Source organism: Botryllus schlosseri, chromosome 2 (genome assembly GCF_051294905.1).
Source record: "Botryllus schlosseri isolate E-star chromosome 2, Bs_hap1, whole genome shotgun sequence".
Lineage (NCBI taxonomy): Eukaryota > Metazoa > Chordata > Ascidiacea > Stolidobranchia > Styelidae > Botryllus > Botryllus schlosseri.
The window spans coordinates 17061150-17075378 of record NC_137237.1 but is presented as its reverse complement, the minus strand read 5'-3'; the positions used below and the strand labels follow the sequence as shown (position 1 = coordinate 17075378).

General features: G+C 41.0%; 2 pseudogenes across 1 annotated transcript; both read right to left on the bottom strand.

Moving 5' to 3' along the window:
* Positions 1-36: 36 nt before the first annotated feature.
* LOC145433875 (acyl-coenzyme A amino acid N-acyltransferase 2 pseudogene) lies at positions 37-4669 on the bottom strand (annotated as a pseudogene). Its single transcript, XR_013913216.1, has 2 exons — positions 2817-4669; positions 37-1610 (listed from the first exon to the last, which is right to left on the bottom strand). The product of XR_013913216.1 is annotated as an acyl-coenzyme A amino acid N-acyltransferase 2 pseudogene (transcript).
* Positions 4670-4676: 7 nt separating this feature from the next.
* On the bottom strand, positions 4677-9849 carry LOC145433874 (acyl-coenzyme A amino acid N-acyltransferase 2 pseudogene; annotated as a pseudogene).
* Between the last annotated feature and the right edge of the window lie 4380 nt (positions 9850-14229).

Here is a 14229-nt window from a genome sequence, read left to right as displayed (position 1 = left end):
AATTACAGATACGGTAGGCTACAAGAAAAAAAATCCATGTCGAAAGCATGACATCGAAAAAAGAATCAACATGAACTTACAAGAAATGTTCAAGTCAGTATTGGCCATATCCATGCTAAATTTATATCATATTATTGTGACAATGAGTGAATTCATTACATTTGAGTAGGCTGTCAAGCCTTCGGCAAGTCTATCTTCTGTCAATCGAAGTGGTCATTACAAAAGTAAAATCTTTGACTACGTCCTTTGGTTCCAGTATCAGTTTAAGGAATTTGATCATTTAAAAACACCAGAAGTCAGTGATACAATGAAAAGATGGGAAGGTGTCGAAACGACTTGGAGCAGTCTTTGAAATCAGCAGAGGTGGTCAAAGTATTCAAGAATGCTACTCAAGTAGAAGTAGCGATGGAAAAATCTACTCAAGTCCGAGTAGAAGTACTTATTCCATGAGCAACCAAAAACTACGTGAAGTAGAAGCAGAATTGACTGACTTTAAATCTACTCAAGTAAGTAAGTAGTTTTTAATTCGTCTGCATGGACTGTCAAAAGCTGCAAATTGAGCTATGCGGAAGGTGCAGAGAGCTTGATTCGTATTGATCCATCCCAGGAGGCATCAATTTTCGACAATTTTTTTTTCGCGTCGTGGGATGCAAATTATAGTATTGATACGCAAATGCGATACCAACCCTTTGTTTACTAAAAGACCCCATTTTAGAGAATATCATGACATGGCACCCTACCCCATATTATAGGGCCCCAAGTTTAGGCAAAGAGCAATACGGAGAAGTTGTATCGGATACGGTTTGAACACTTTGAACGACTAGTATACGTTAATAATAAATATTGTGGATCTTAAACTCTATATTTAGTGTAGCTTTCTTTTCGGAAATTAGAGGCATTATTACTACACTTGCTTTTATGCTTCAACATGTGTGTTCTGCAGACAAAAGGATTGAAAGTAATTAGGACTCAAAGTATGATACCGCGAGTAACATACTCAGAATTGAAAGTGAAATACAAATAGCACTACTAAAAAGCGGGAAATATATTTCATGTCTTTTGTCCATAAAGCTTCAAAGGTGATCTACTAAAACAGGTGTAACGTTCCAAAAAGCCGGATTTTCCAGATCAGCAGGACACGTCATGGGCTGTTAGATAACGATAGGATAGGTAATTGCTAGATTGCAAAACGGTAGTTTCAAACGTTATGGTGGGCCATATTTACTGTGATGAAATATTTGATATGGGCGACAATGCGTTGTGAGCAGAACCATAAGCAATCCAGTACCTAAATTATGTTGACTGATACTTTCGTGAAAACATATACGTCACTCCATAACTACTGTGCGTGAAGAGCAACAAAATTTCTGGGGTTTACTTGACTTTTATGAATATTAAATGTTGGTACTCCGTGAAAACTGCCCCGAAATTCCTCAGGTTATCTTTCGTATGGGGGATTACACTACTTCTACTTATCAAACTGAAAATGGCGCAAAGTAAGTAAGTAGATCACAAAATATTATGAAGTAGAAGTAGCAAAAATCAACTCTACTTGAGTAAGTACCAGAAGTAGAGCAAAACTACTTGAGTACTTCCAAAAAGTAGAAGTACTTCGTTACTGACCACCTCTGGAAATCAGACGCCCCACCGTCCCCCTAGGCCAGTGGTTCCCAACCTTTTTCCTTCCGCGTACCACTTCGAGGTTTTATGCAGTGCTCGCGTACCACCTACATAATTTACGCACGACGTACGCGGTAAAAATGTTTTCACCATTTATGACGTCATAATCCCGTAATTGGCCTATGTGGGGTGTAGGGCGATTTTTACCTAAAAATTTGGAGAATTTTGACCGAATTTTGACTTCACGTACGCAAATTAGGTGTTTTCGCACATAATGTTAAAATTGTACTACTTATATTCAATTTTGGTAAGGACTGTCTGTCCTTACGAAGTAGTATGGCCTGAAAAAGCCTTTTTGACTTAAAAACTGACAAATTTTGACATGAAAAAACTTTATTTTAACGATATCTGACCCAGTAGTTACACCACGTATTATGGAGGAGTTAATTAAAATTTGTTGTAGTACAACGACGAAACATACTTTCTTACATTCTCGGGTGAAAATTGTCTGTCCTTACTAAGTAGCTTGCCAAGAATGGAAAAATAGCCTACCGTTTAACAGCAGTAGTTGTTGGTTGACAACACTGAAACTGTGCGTACACTGCTGGTGACCCACCATGGTGCTTCATTCTGACAATGTTGTCATACACGTCATACATCACAATTAGGCCTATTCATCATGCGCTTCTTGATAAAATATCCATGCAATGCCCAAGCAGTCTTGCTTCAGTTAGGATATTACGGTACGTTGAGAATAACACCATATGTCAATTGACAACCTATTCGTTTCGTTTGACAATTTATGATCCACGATGAGCAGACAATGGGCCGCCTACAACGGTAGGCCTATAAAGTAGGCTTAAAGCTTTAAAGTATCAAATCTACGATACAAACGAAATGGAGGGGTCAAAAATCTTTTGACTTTGTAAACAATTTTGACAATTTTTTGACTTAACGCTCAATTTTGTAAAAAAATAGCCCTACTAATACCAAATTTCATTAAACTAGGCATTATCAGCCCGGGTTGATGAGATGCATGGAATTGTTTATTCACCACTAGTCAAAAAAATTCAAAATCAAACCCACCTGAACTAATACCTTCCTTTGGTCGAAAAAATAAACAGAATCTACTCGCGTACCACCTGGAAGACCTTCGCGTACCACTAGTGGTACGCGTACCACAGGTTGGGAACCACTGCCCTAGGCCTAGGTTATGTAAACAGAAGGCATGCACACTAAACGAAAAGTAAAAGACAAGTGAGAAAATGAGATGGCATGTGACGGAAGGATCGATATGTCAGGTCGTGGTCTGGTAAACTTGAGGGCTGACTAGTATGTCATGAATTATATTAAAAATCAGTAAAAGCATGACTAGAAAAATCCTTGATTCAAATGTGACAGGCTGCCCAATTCATTCAAAGTTTAGATTTATACATTTGGAGTTTTTCTCTGAGATACTGCAGTATAGCCGACCAAGCTTGACTCTGAGCAAGAGAATGTTGTGCAGCGTTACCTCCCCAATGTTGAGTCATCCTAATGGCCATATTATATGACATAGGACTGTGTGCACTAAATGGAGGATCTAGAAGGTGGCCAGCCCCACTATACGCAATGATACGATAGTCGACACTAGAACCGCTGAGTATATTTTCAGCCATTTTCTGATGGTCATATGCTTTTAGCGTTTTATCGTCCCCGGAGAAGATAAACATAATAGAACTCTGTGATTTATTAAATTCCATAATTGAATTACTGTCTAACGGCATAGTTAAATAATCATCAAGCATATTGATAGCATTGGCCCCATTGTTTTCAATGTACAGTTTTTTCATATCAGGTACTGCCCCAATCCACATTCGGCCTTTGTAGCGCAAGTTAAAGTTGAAGGCAAAAACCGGGCCATTAATCGTTACACAGCAGTTATAATCCGGAATGTAAGAGGCGACTGCAAGGGCAATTGTACCACCCAATGATATACCAACGATACCAATTCCTCCTATTCGCGAAGCCTTGTGAGCAATCAAGTAATTCTTTGCCTCTTCAAAATACTCAAGATCTATATCTTGTGGTGTCTTAGGCAGGTCCTCATACCCGAAAAATGCAAGAGCTAATGTCAGAAAACCTCTCGATGCCAGCAAAGCTGCCCTGAACTCCGTCAGTCCACCTGCCCCAAATATGTCAACGACCGCAGGAAATGGTCCAGCACCTTCTGGAATGAACAGAGATCCCCGTAGACGCCCATCACGCACTATCTCGCGTTTCACACCGGTAGATTTATACCTCCTTTCAACAACAATTTTCGACAGACTTTCCTTATGAATACTTTCATTGTATGTTACATGTTGGTCGAACACAATTATGATGCTTGTTTAATGGAGACGGTGTCATTGTGCAGAATAGGCCCATAGAAAATATTCCCGTGTACGAGCCACCTTTGCTTTCATCTCGACTAATGTCAACCGTTCCGAAATTGTCAGCCTCATAATGAGCGTGACTGTGATGGTTATCTCCGCGTGCACCTGTAACATTTACAACTACAGTAATGTTCTGGTGTGACTTCAAGTTTGTAACAACCAGCCGTATTTCGTCGTCCATGAGGGCTTCAGATGGTATAGCAATAAGTTTAACCATTGTCATAGATTTTTTCCCATTCAAATATTTCTTGTAAGATTTAACAGACGTAAAAATATATTATGAAATCTGAAAATGAGCAGGCATTCCATTGTACGACAGTCAATTTCTATTAAGGAATGGCAAATATTTGTAGGCCTACCAAACGAGATGATGCTTACTATGTTATCAATGTCCAAGGAGATATCCTTAGCCTTTGTATACTAGTAGCTGTCATAGCATTTGCAATAATGGATTAGAAATCATTTAAATCAAATTAGTCGTGATCCTGTATTTGATTACACACAGATTTTTAGGCAATAGAATTGCGTTTATTAGGCAATAACCCGTATGAAATATCTAAATATGTACATTGACTAAACTTGCTGATTTCATGAACAAATGGGATTGCATGCTTGCAACTGAAGAAATTCTGACTGAAAGTCCGAGTGATTACCGGTTTGCCGATAATATCAAGTCGATATCATATTTCAACAGAAATATGGTTAACGACAATTTGGCGTAAAAAAAATCGGCTAATTTTCGCGCCGTCACAGCATGATAGCAGGGTAGCAGAGAATATAATCTACGAATGCTACACTGGGAATATTGATCTTACATCTTACAGGCAAAGGTGGTGCACCGTACAAGTATTCTTCGTTGGTACGGAAGTAGAAGTAATCTCGTCAATTTCTACTCGAGTATAAATAGAAGTCACAATTTCCAAGTGAAATACTGAAACTGTTACGTAGAAGTAGTCGAAAATAGTAGTAATGAAATCAGCATTTATGTGCAATCCCATTTTGCTTACGTAAAAAATAGATCAAGTAAAGCAAGCTAAATGATAAGAGTTAAGTATGCACTGCACAATTACAGAGAAATGTTATTCACCAAAGTATTCCAATTGAATGGTACATTCATATTGAAATGAGCCCAAATATTTTCCGCTGACACTCATCAGGGCTTCAGGGGTAATCGTCATGATGACGTCATATTTTATGATAAGATTATTGATATACAGTGTTCTTTCCAATTCTCTACTACAGTGGTTCTCAGACTATGGAGTTTGCCCCTAGCGATGTACCTTTAATTCATAGTTATTGTTCCGTGTATAGTCCAAATTTCATAGTTGAGAATTATCTCATCGACAGTCATAACCTTCCCTGCCATCAAATTATCTGTTGGGATTGCTAGCATTCTGGTTGCATTTTGTGATATGACAATAAGGCGGGCACGAAATATTTCACTATAATAAAAGGGGGCGTGTCTAAAAAAGTTTGAGAACCACAGCTCTACTAGTTTCAGACGATTACCCCTGACGAGTGTCAGCCGAAAACATACGGCTTAATTTCAACAGTCACAGCTATTAACACATCACGGAAATAGATGAATGACGTGCTGAAACAATTATGAGCATTGAATGTAATAGAAACTAGAAAGTCGCACAACAGTTATTATTATTATAAAATCGGTCCAGGTCGACTTCTTGCTAATTCCCTTTGAATTAATTATCGTCAAACATAGTACTAACTACAACAGGGGCAACGAGTTCTAAATGTACTTATGGCAAATACAATTGAGAGATACCTTTTGTCATTAGATCACATAGATATGTTATATGTTACTTAGTACCACACAGCATGTGAAATTAACTTCTGAACATGTATTATCGCAGTTATGGATAATTGTGATCAGGAAAGATATAATGCTGTTAAAGCCAATTTCCTGATTGCTGTTAACATGTGTGCCCGGATGTGAATGTTGATGTCCAATCTAAGCCGGTATTAAGCTACATTCCTGTACTGAGAAACTTGTTTCTTTGATTGTTACCACTCTAGTTCATACAGAATATGTCGCATCAGTCGGACATTGAGCAGAGAAACTAGAGTGGAAGTTCATATTGCAGCATAGATGTAGAAACATCAAGTAATATACACAATAATTTGTCTTCGCCTCTGTCTAACACGGACTATCACCCTCTCCCTGAGATGACAATGTGAAACATCAAATTTAGTTTGAATATAACAGTCATTATATATAGGTCATATATATATATAGGATTGTGGCTCATAAAAATTGACTCTAGTTGGACTTCAGCATAACATTTTTGAAAATTATAAATGAATTTTTCGGTAAAAATTCATGGATTATTTTTGGAGTTATAGCCATACAAACCTCATTGCAGGACCAAGGAAAGATGCGACATATAGCCTACTGAGTATCGGTGAAGTAATCCTGACCATCAAAGCTTTGACACAGTATTTTTCAAACTATCTTTTAAAAACATGAGCAAATCGGACCAGGCTTTCGTTTGAGCAAGCGAATGATCATGGCAGTTACCACCCCAATTTTCTGGCATTCCAATAATTTTAGCGTATGATATCGCACTATGTGGACTGAACGGCGGCTCCAGCAGGTGCCCTGCGCCTTTATACATAATGATACGATGATTACGATTGGAAAATTTCATCAGGTGTTCTATCATATTTTTGTGCTCGGCCGTATTCATGCACTTGTCATCTTCTGAAAACATGAACAGAAATGAGGAACTCGATTTAAAAAACTCTAACATTGCACTAGAATCTCGTGGCATGTTAAAATATTTATCTAACGTACGTAGAAATGCAACACCATTGCTCTCAACAAAAGCGTGTTTCATATCAGGAAAGGCTGCATGCCAGATTCTTCCCTTGTAATGAAGAGTGGGGTAATGGGTGAAAACAGACCCATTTATCATAGCGCAACACTTATAGCCAGGGATATATGTTGCAGCGGCGACAGCTAGTGTTCCTCCTGTTGACACGCCAACGATTCCGATTCCTCCTAGTTGCGCTTTGTCATGAGCCGACAAATAATCCTTTGCCTCTTCTAGATATTCCAATTCTAGATCAAGAACAGTCTCTGGGAGGTCATCATACCGGAAATACGCGAGGCTCAGGGCAAGAAATCCTCTAGAGGCCAACAACGAAGCTCGGTATTCTAATAGCCCACCTGCAGTTCCAAATAGATCTACAACGGCAGGAAAGGGGCCAGAACCTTCGGGAATGAAAAGTGAACCACGAATACGTCCTTCACGGACCACCACTCTTTTTACACCGGGAGATTTGTACCATCTCTTGAGTGTTAACTGTGTAAGAAATGGCTGATGTGTATCATCTCCAGCGAATAGATAGCCTTCAAAAACAGTCACTTTAACACAGAGTGGCGATTCTACATCTCGAATCATTAAACGGCCATATGGATGCTTGTTTGATGGCGAAGGAGCCAATGAACAAAACAACCCCATGGAAGATACTCCTTTAAAAGAGCCTCCTTTACATTCATCTCTTGATAAGTCGACTGTGCCCATATCATCAGCTCGGTAATGAGCATAGCTCTCATACTTGTATCCATCGTCAATCACCGTGGTTGCAGTTAAAGTGATCTTCTGACCATAATCCAGGCCTGTAACGGTCAATCGTATTTCTTCATCCACAAGGGCTCCCGCTGGGCTTGCAGTCAGTCTCACCATAACTGCTCGAGTGCTTGGATCCAAATTATAAATATTAACTTGACAGATACGGCGAACTAAAGTTTTTTGCTAGTTATCTAAATGAAGTTGAAGAAATGTAATGACTAATTGATAAAATTTTGCTTCATATTTTTCGGCCGCTTTAGAATATCACAATATCGTGTTACTTATGTATGAAATGGCTGTAACAAGTGGCTGAACAAGTACAGAAATGACTCAGCAGTGATTGAGAATGTCCAGCAATCAAACTAACAGCTCGGCCGACAATATTATTGCAATTGCAAGCATACTAACCAATAAAGTTCAGACAATAAATATTGCACAACACTGACAATCAAATAAGGAGCAACCAAAAGGTACATAATGGTGCGATTTGCATGGAATCGCAACACTAAAGACATATAACAGAGCAATTACACTGGGCTTGATTCCACTGAGATCTTTAAAATAGATTATTTTTTTCTATATTGATGTCTATAATCATGGAGAAAATTCTGACCTACTTGTCTGGTAATACAGAAAGGCACAAACATGTCTCCTCGTTGCAAAGCCACACTAATCAGTGCATGAATATTAGAATCCTGTTTACACTGGCTCTCGGATAACACACAGAATACCATTCCATAATTGTCGGCTCATGACTTGGCAGTAGTGGCCTGCTGCTGATTGCTTCAATGGTTACATGACATTTGATCGACGAGAAGATGCCCATGATTAGCACTGTCCATCAATGTAGGCCCATTTTCAGCTAGCAGCAGTACACTACAGGAACGGCATTCTTTCACCCACATTAATTATGATTCCATTCGTTTGAGAAAGAGTTCGGTAGGATAGAAGTTTGCTCAATTGCTACTGCTTAAACACTAAGTAATTTATTGATGTTTATTCTCAGTGGTGCTGATGTTTGTCGTGCTTTGTAAATGTCCATGTCCATGTAGGCCTATGCATGTTCTCCAAGTGTATACATTCTTTCGAGTTCAAAGTGTCATAGCTGGGTTAGAAGGGTCAACACCATATGACGGCAACGGGAGCATACAACCTAAATATTTGATGAAAGGATATTACGGTATACAGAAAATTTATTGCCTCTGGTAAACAATGCTTAGATGGCGCAATGAAAAAAGATGAGCATTGAGGTACTAACACCAAAATTGATACAAAACAATTTGGCAGTGATCTTGTATAATATGCAGCTTCATAACTCACAGAAAAAATGCTTTAGTAGCATAATTAACTGAAAATATAGTAAAAATCAAATTTAGATTGATCATAAAATTCATTCAGTAATAAGCTATCTTCAGGCTAGCGCAATGTGCATTGCCCAGCCTCATGCATCTAATCACGAATGAGCCATTATGTTAAGCAATATTATACCTAGATTCTAGGAAATAAGCTTCTAGAAGCTGGGAGTATTCGAAGGAGGGTTATCGGGTTCTGTGACACCGAATCACCCCCTGCCCATAGGCTAGATCATATTACTTTATAATAGTCCACCTGACATAGTGACATATATCTCTGGATAGGTCGTCGGTAGCTTTAGTATTAACCATATAGCTCTTATACCTGGTTCCATTTTCACCCATAAAGGTGGCAGTTACAGTAACCATCTGAAAATGGTGGGTTATGGTCAATCATCATCCACAAGGGGTTCCGCAGATGAGAGAGACAATTAAGTTATCTAATTCATATTTAATAAAACCTTTTCAGATATGCTTAGCCTAGAGAAAAATTGGTGTCAACGTCACACGCAACTTTACGTTTAATTAGTTTATTATTCTATGCATGAAACCGTTCTGTCAACAGTGTCATGCGAACTTTCTGCCGAAAACAACCACTGTTGCCAGACTGGTGCTTAGCTAGAGTGTATCAATAGTAAGGCTTCTTTATTTACACAAAGAGAAGAATAATAGTATGAGTATTTCGTATCTACTTTGATCACTTCAAAATATCACAACATTCCTTTAATGTGGAAAACAGAAAAGTGTCAAAGTTAAAATGACTTAGCAATGACTGTAAGGAAGTTTACCCATGAACACGCAGCTCGTTCTACAATGACTACAGATAATTGAATTTCTTATCGAAGAAGTACAAAGGTAGACGAGTTAATGAACAGTTGGACACCCCACCGTGAACTTCGTATCAATACCAATGATAGCAGCCCAGTCCTGTCACTTTCTATCATTGCTCGACGCTCGTACAGAATGCAGGTTGCATTTTGCAAAGTCACGTGACTATTGCCGACAACAGCATTTAAATTCAGTGACATCAATGCTGACTGCTGAGCCATATAAAGTTATAAACCAGTGGTTCTCAACCACTGAGCTATATAAACAACCGCCGGTCCGCGACGACATTCCTGCCGGTCCACCGGGTATATTACAATTTTAACCATAATTTCAAGATGCAATGTTGAAGGCGACAAGTACAGAACATATACGTGCTGAACTGCTGACTCATCGCTAAAGAGCACAGTTTGCGCGACACCCCAAACCGCCCAATTGGAGAGGGCCAGAGGGGCGAGCTTGAAAAGGGCCCAAAATTATTTTGCAAATGAACATAAATCATAGCGTAATTTTTTGAAACTTTTTCCAACATTTTCAATTTATTAATTATTAATTAACTCTCTCGTTTCACCAGACAGCATTGTTGCGTCCCAATGCCAATCTCCATAACAATGAAAAATTCGAGGCTGATTGTGGGGGTTCTAGGGCCGCGAGCGGAATAAAATTTATATTTTCGTAATCAGTACAGAGACAGCTTTCGATTGATACCCGTTTCACCAAATTTAATGCTAGGCAAGCCGGTCAAAAATGACCGTCAACTTGCCTCATCATCATCATCATTGGTTTATTAGCAATTTTATCAGTTCAATACACCACAAAAAATGCGATACAATGAATAGACAGGAAGATGTCGAAGCGACTTGGATTTGTCAATGGAATCGGACACCCACCTTGGCCTAGGCGTAGTAAAGAGGAGGCATGCACACTGAATGAAAGTAAAGAATACAGTATAGAAAAAGAAAGCGACAAGAAATAGGGCGGCATGTCATGGGAAGCGAGATCGATAGGTCAGTCGTGGTCCGGTAATCTTGAGGATGGACTGTATTTATTTAGTAGTAATTGCCTGTAGCCAAATGGAAATTGTGACGTGATACAATTTCACTGAGCCGTGAGATTTGCTTGTGCCGACACCATATAGGACACTCTGGTGTCACTAAATGCCTTCCCTCAGCCATTACCGCGCCACGCCGTACCAACACATAACGAAGTTCAGGCTAACATGGGACTCTCCGATAGTTGTGCCAAAAATTCGGCAACGAGAATACCGATTCAGTCATGATTGAAGGGAAATTTTCGCTGTTGGCGCGATAAAGCTACATAAATTCTCTGCTTACACTGAGTTGAATGAATGTGCTCACTATAGTACAGTTGCAATATCCACCCAATTGTAGGGTCTGTGGGCGAAGCCGCCAGAAGTTTGACTTATCGCCCTGTGCGGGCCCAAGACCAGCGTTTTTTCGGCTGAGGTGACGAAGTAATTTTTCAGTCCGGATTTGCACATGGCCGGTATAGCTGCTGTAAGGTGTTGTCTTGCGGTATGCATAGTATGCGTAGTTGTCAGAGTAGCCTGCGTCTGGTGGCAGTTGGCAATGAGCAAGGAAGCAAGACAAGGTGCTTGGTTCTACTCCGAAACTCTTCTTCCCTCGATATTGTCAACGAGAAGAATATTATTCGTGTTGGCGTGGTCGGTTAAACCCACGACCTTCAGCGCGAAAGGCTGTAAACGACTCTCGGCGGTAGCACGTTTATCTGGACAAGGCAATTTTACCTCGACTCAGCAGACTCACTATACCATAAAATCGTATGGAAGCCATCATGAAGATAATCAAAACCCTCTAAATGTCACACTCTAGCACCATATATAATTGCCAAAAAACGATTGCATACTTTACATTTTGTCTTCATTTCATTTTTGAAAGTTCACCGGTCCGCCAGACATTTTTTGAAATTTTACCGGTCCACGACGTGAAAAAGGTTGATAACTGTGATTGTGATTAACGTAATGATTATGTGTGTGCTCCCGACGCTCCTGTCACGCGATCGACAGAGCGGGCTCGAAGGCGAGACGACTGATTGTGCGGTTTTTACTGAAACGTTTTAAATACATTGAACTATATTACAAGCTATCGCGGCATAATGGCGAATATGAAGTTAACTGATATTGTGAGGAGTTATGAAGATTATCCAACGTCTGGTGATTTTGCAAAGTGGGTTGAGAAACTGGAACTGGTCTCCGAGCTGCAAGAACTGACGGACAAACTGCCAACTATTTTCCCATTGCTGTTGGATGGCCCTGCATTTGCAGTGTTCAAGCAGTTGCCAGAAGGCGACAGGAAGGATTACAAGAAGTCGAAACAAGCTATTTTGAACGCGTTTAGAGTGAATTGCTATGACGCGTATAGCGAATTCCAGCGAAGAATACTGCTGGATGAAGAACCTGTCGATGTGTACCTTTCCGACCTAAAAAGGCTTGCGCTATTGATTGGGATGAGAGTGGATGCATCCGAGGCGTTAATTCGGTGCGCGTTTGTAAATGGTCTCCCCCCAGAGGTTTCATGTCAGTTAAAGTCTGTAGCAGAAGTGGACAAATTAAATGAATTTGAGTGATCTCGTCGCGCGGGCACGATCGAGTAATAATGTCGGTCAGGAGCAGCTTCAATGTATCGTGCGCGGTCGGTTCGCGTCAGCGGAAGGACAACTGTTTTTTCTGCGGGAAGCGTGGTCACTTTGCTAAAGAATGCCCTATTGAAGAGCCAAGATATGACGGTAACGAAATGGCCTGGAGACAACCAAGATGTTTTTCCTGTGGTAAGCTTGGTCATATAGCTCGCCAATGCAGAGCCGATGAACGTCACAAGATCGCAGCAGGAAAATTACCAAGGAGAACCGTCAGCACCGGACGCGTTCTCCCGTATTCACAAGTTGGAAAAAAGGTGCTACCGTTTGTTGTGGTTTCAATTGTGGAAAACCTCTCAAGGCTCTGGTGGACACTGGGTGCCAGCAATCTGTTGTTCTTGAAGACGTGTGTCGTCGTATGGGACATACCGTTTCGGGTCCGAGAAGGATTGTGGAGATGCTGAACGGGGAAAGCACTAGTTGTTACGGAGAGACCATAGTAATGATGGTTGTAGGCGAGACCAACGTCAGGGTGCAATGCTTGGTAGCCTCGGAGCTCGTATGTGCTGCTGGCGTGATTCTCGGTATTGATGTTATCCAGCAATTAGGCGGAGTATTCGTTGATTCAAATCTTGACGTGTGGTTTGGTGCAAAGGTGTGTGTAGCAAGTGCGGTGGCCGCGACGAATAAACGGTTACAAATTGACGATAAAGATTTCATTGCAAAATTTGATGGAGCGAAGTGGACTATGGAGTGGAGATGGGAAAATGGCGAGCCTGAGTTGACTAATCAATGTGGGGGATATCAGATGCCGTCGGAGTGTCGTGCATCGTTTGATGATGAACTCAGCCAATGGATCAGAGACGGGTGGTTGGTAGAGTACGATCCTGCCCGTCACGGTTCCCACGGCGGAATAATTCCGCTGTTGGCGGTCAAGCAACCAAACAAAAAGCAGAAGGTACGGCCAGTGATAGACTACCGCGAGCTGAATTCCCATGTCATGAGTCACCCCGGACTGGATGCGGCAGTATGCCAAGAAAAATAGAGAAATTGGCGCAAACGAAGTAATCGCGCATCGATCTTGGATCTCCGGAAGGCATACCTACAGATTCACGTCTCCGAGAGGCTGCAAAAATTCCAAGTAGTGCGGCATCAAGGAAAAGTTTACGTTATGACACGAATGGGGTTCGGTTTGAACATCGGCCCAAAGGTGATGACCAAGATCATTTCTACCGTATTGTCACTGGAAGACGACATAGCAAGGGGAACCGACCATTACATCGACGACATCTGGGTTGATGAGAATGTTGTAGCGGTTGAGAAAGTGCGCAGGCATTTGGCAAGTTATGGGTTAGCGACGAAGGATCCAGTTCCGTTGGATTGCGGGTGAATGAGACCCAGAATGGAGTACTGGAGTGGAGGAGAGATGGTGATCTGCCGAGTTTGAACGGCCGCATGACGAAGAGAGGGCTATTTTCTGTGTTCGGCAAGCTCACAGGGCATTATCCCGTGGCCGGGTGGTTAAGAACTGCATGCAGTCATGTAAAACAACGACTTACTAACGAGATAGCGTGGGATGCGGTAATCCCGAATCCAGTTATGCATTTGGCTGAAGAAATCTTGACGAAGGTACGAGAGAACGATCCAGTAAGAGGGGACTGGAGAGTATATCGTGATGGAAGAGCGCGAATTTGGTGCGATGCGAGCAATATGGCGGTGGCATGCTGTTTGACCGTGGATGGGAAGGTTGTCGAAGATGCAGCATGGATGAGGAAAGAGGACGACGGAACGCATATAAATGTCGCGGAG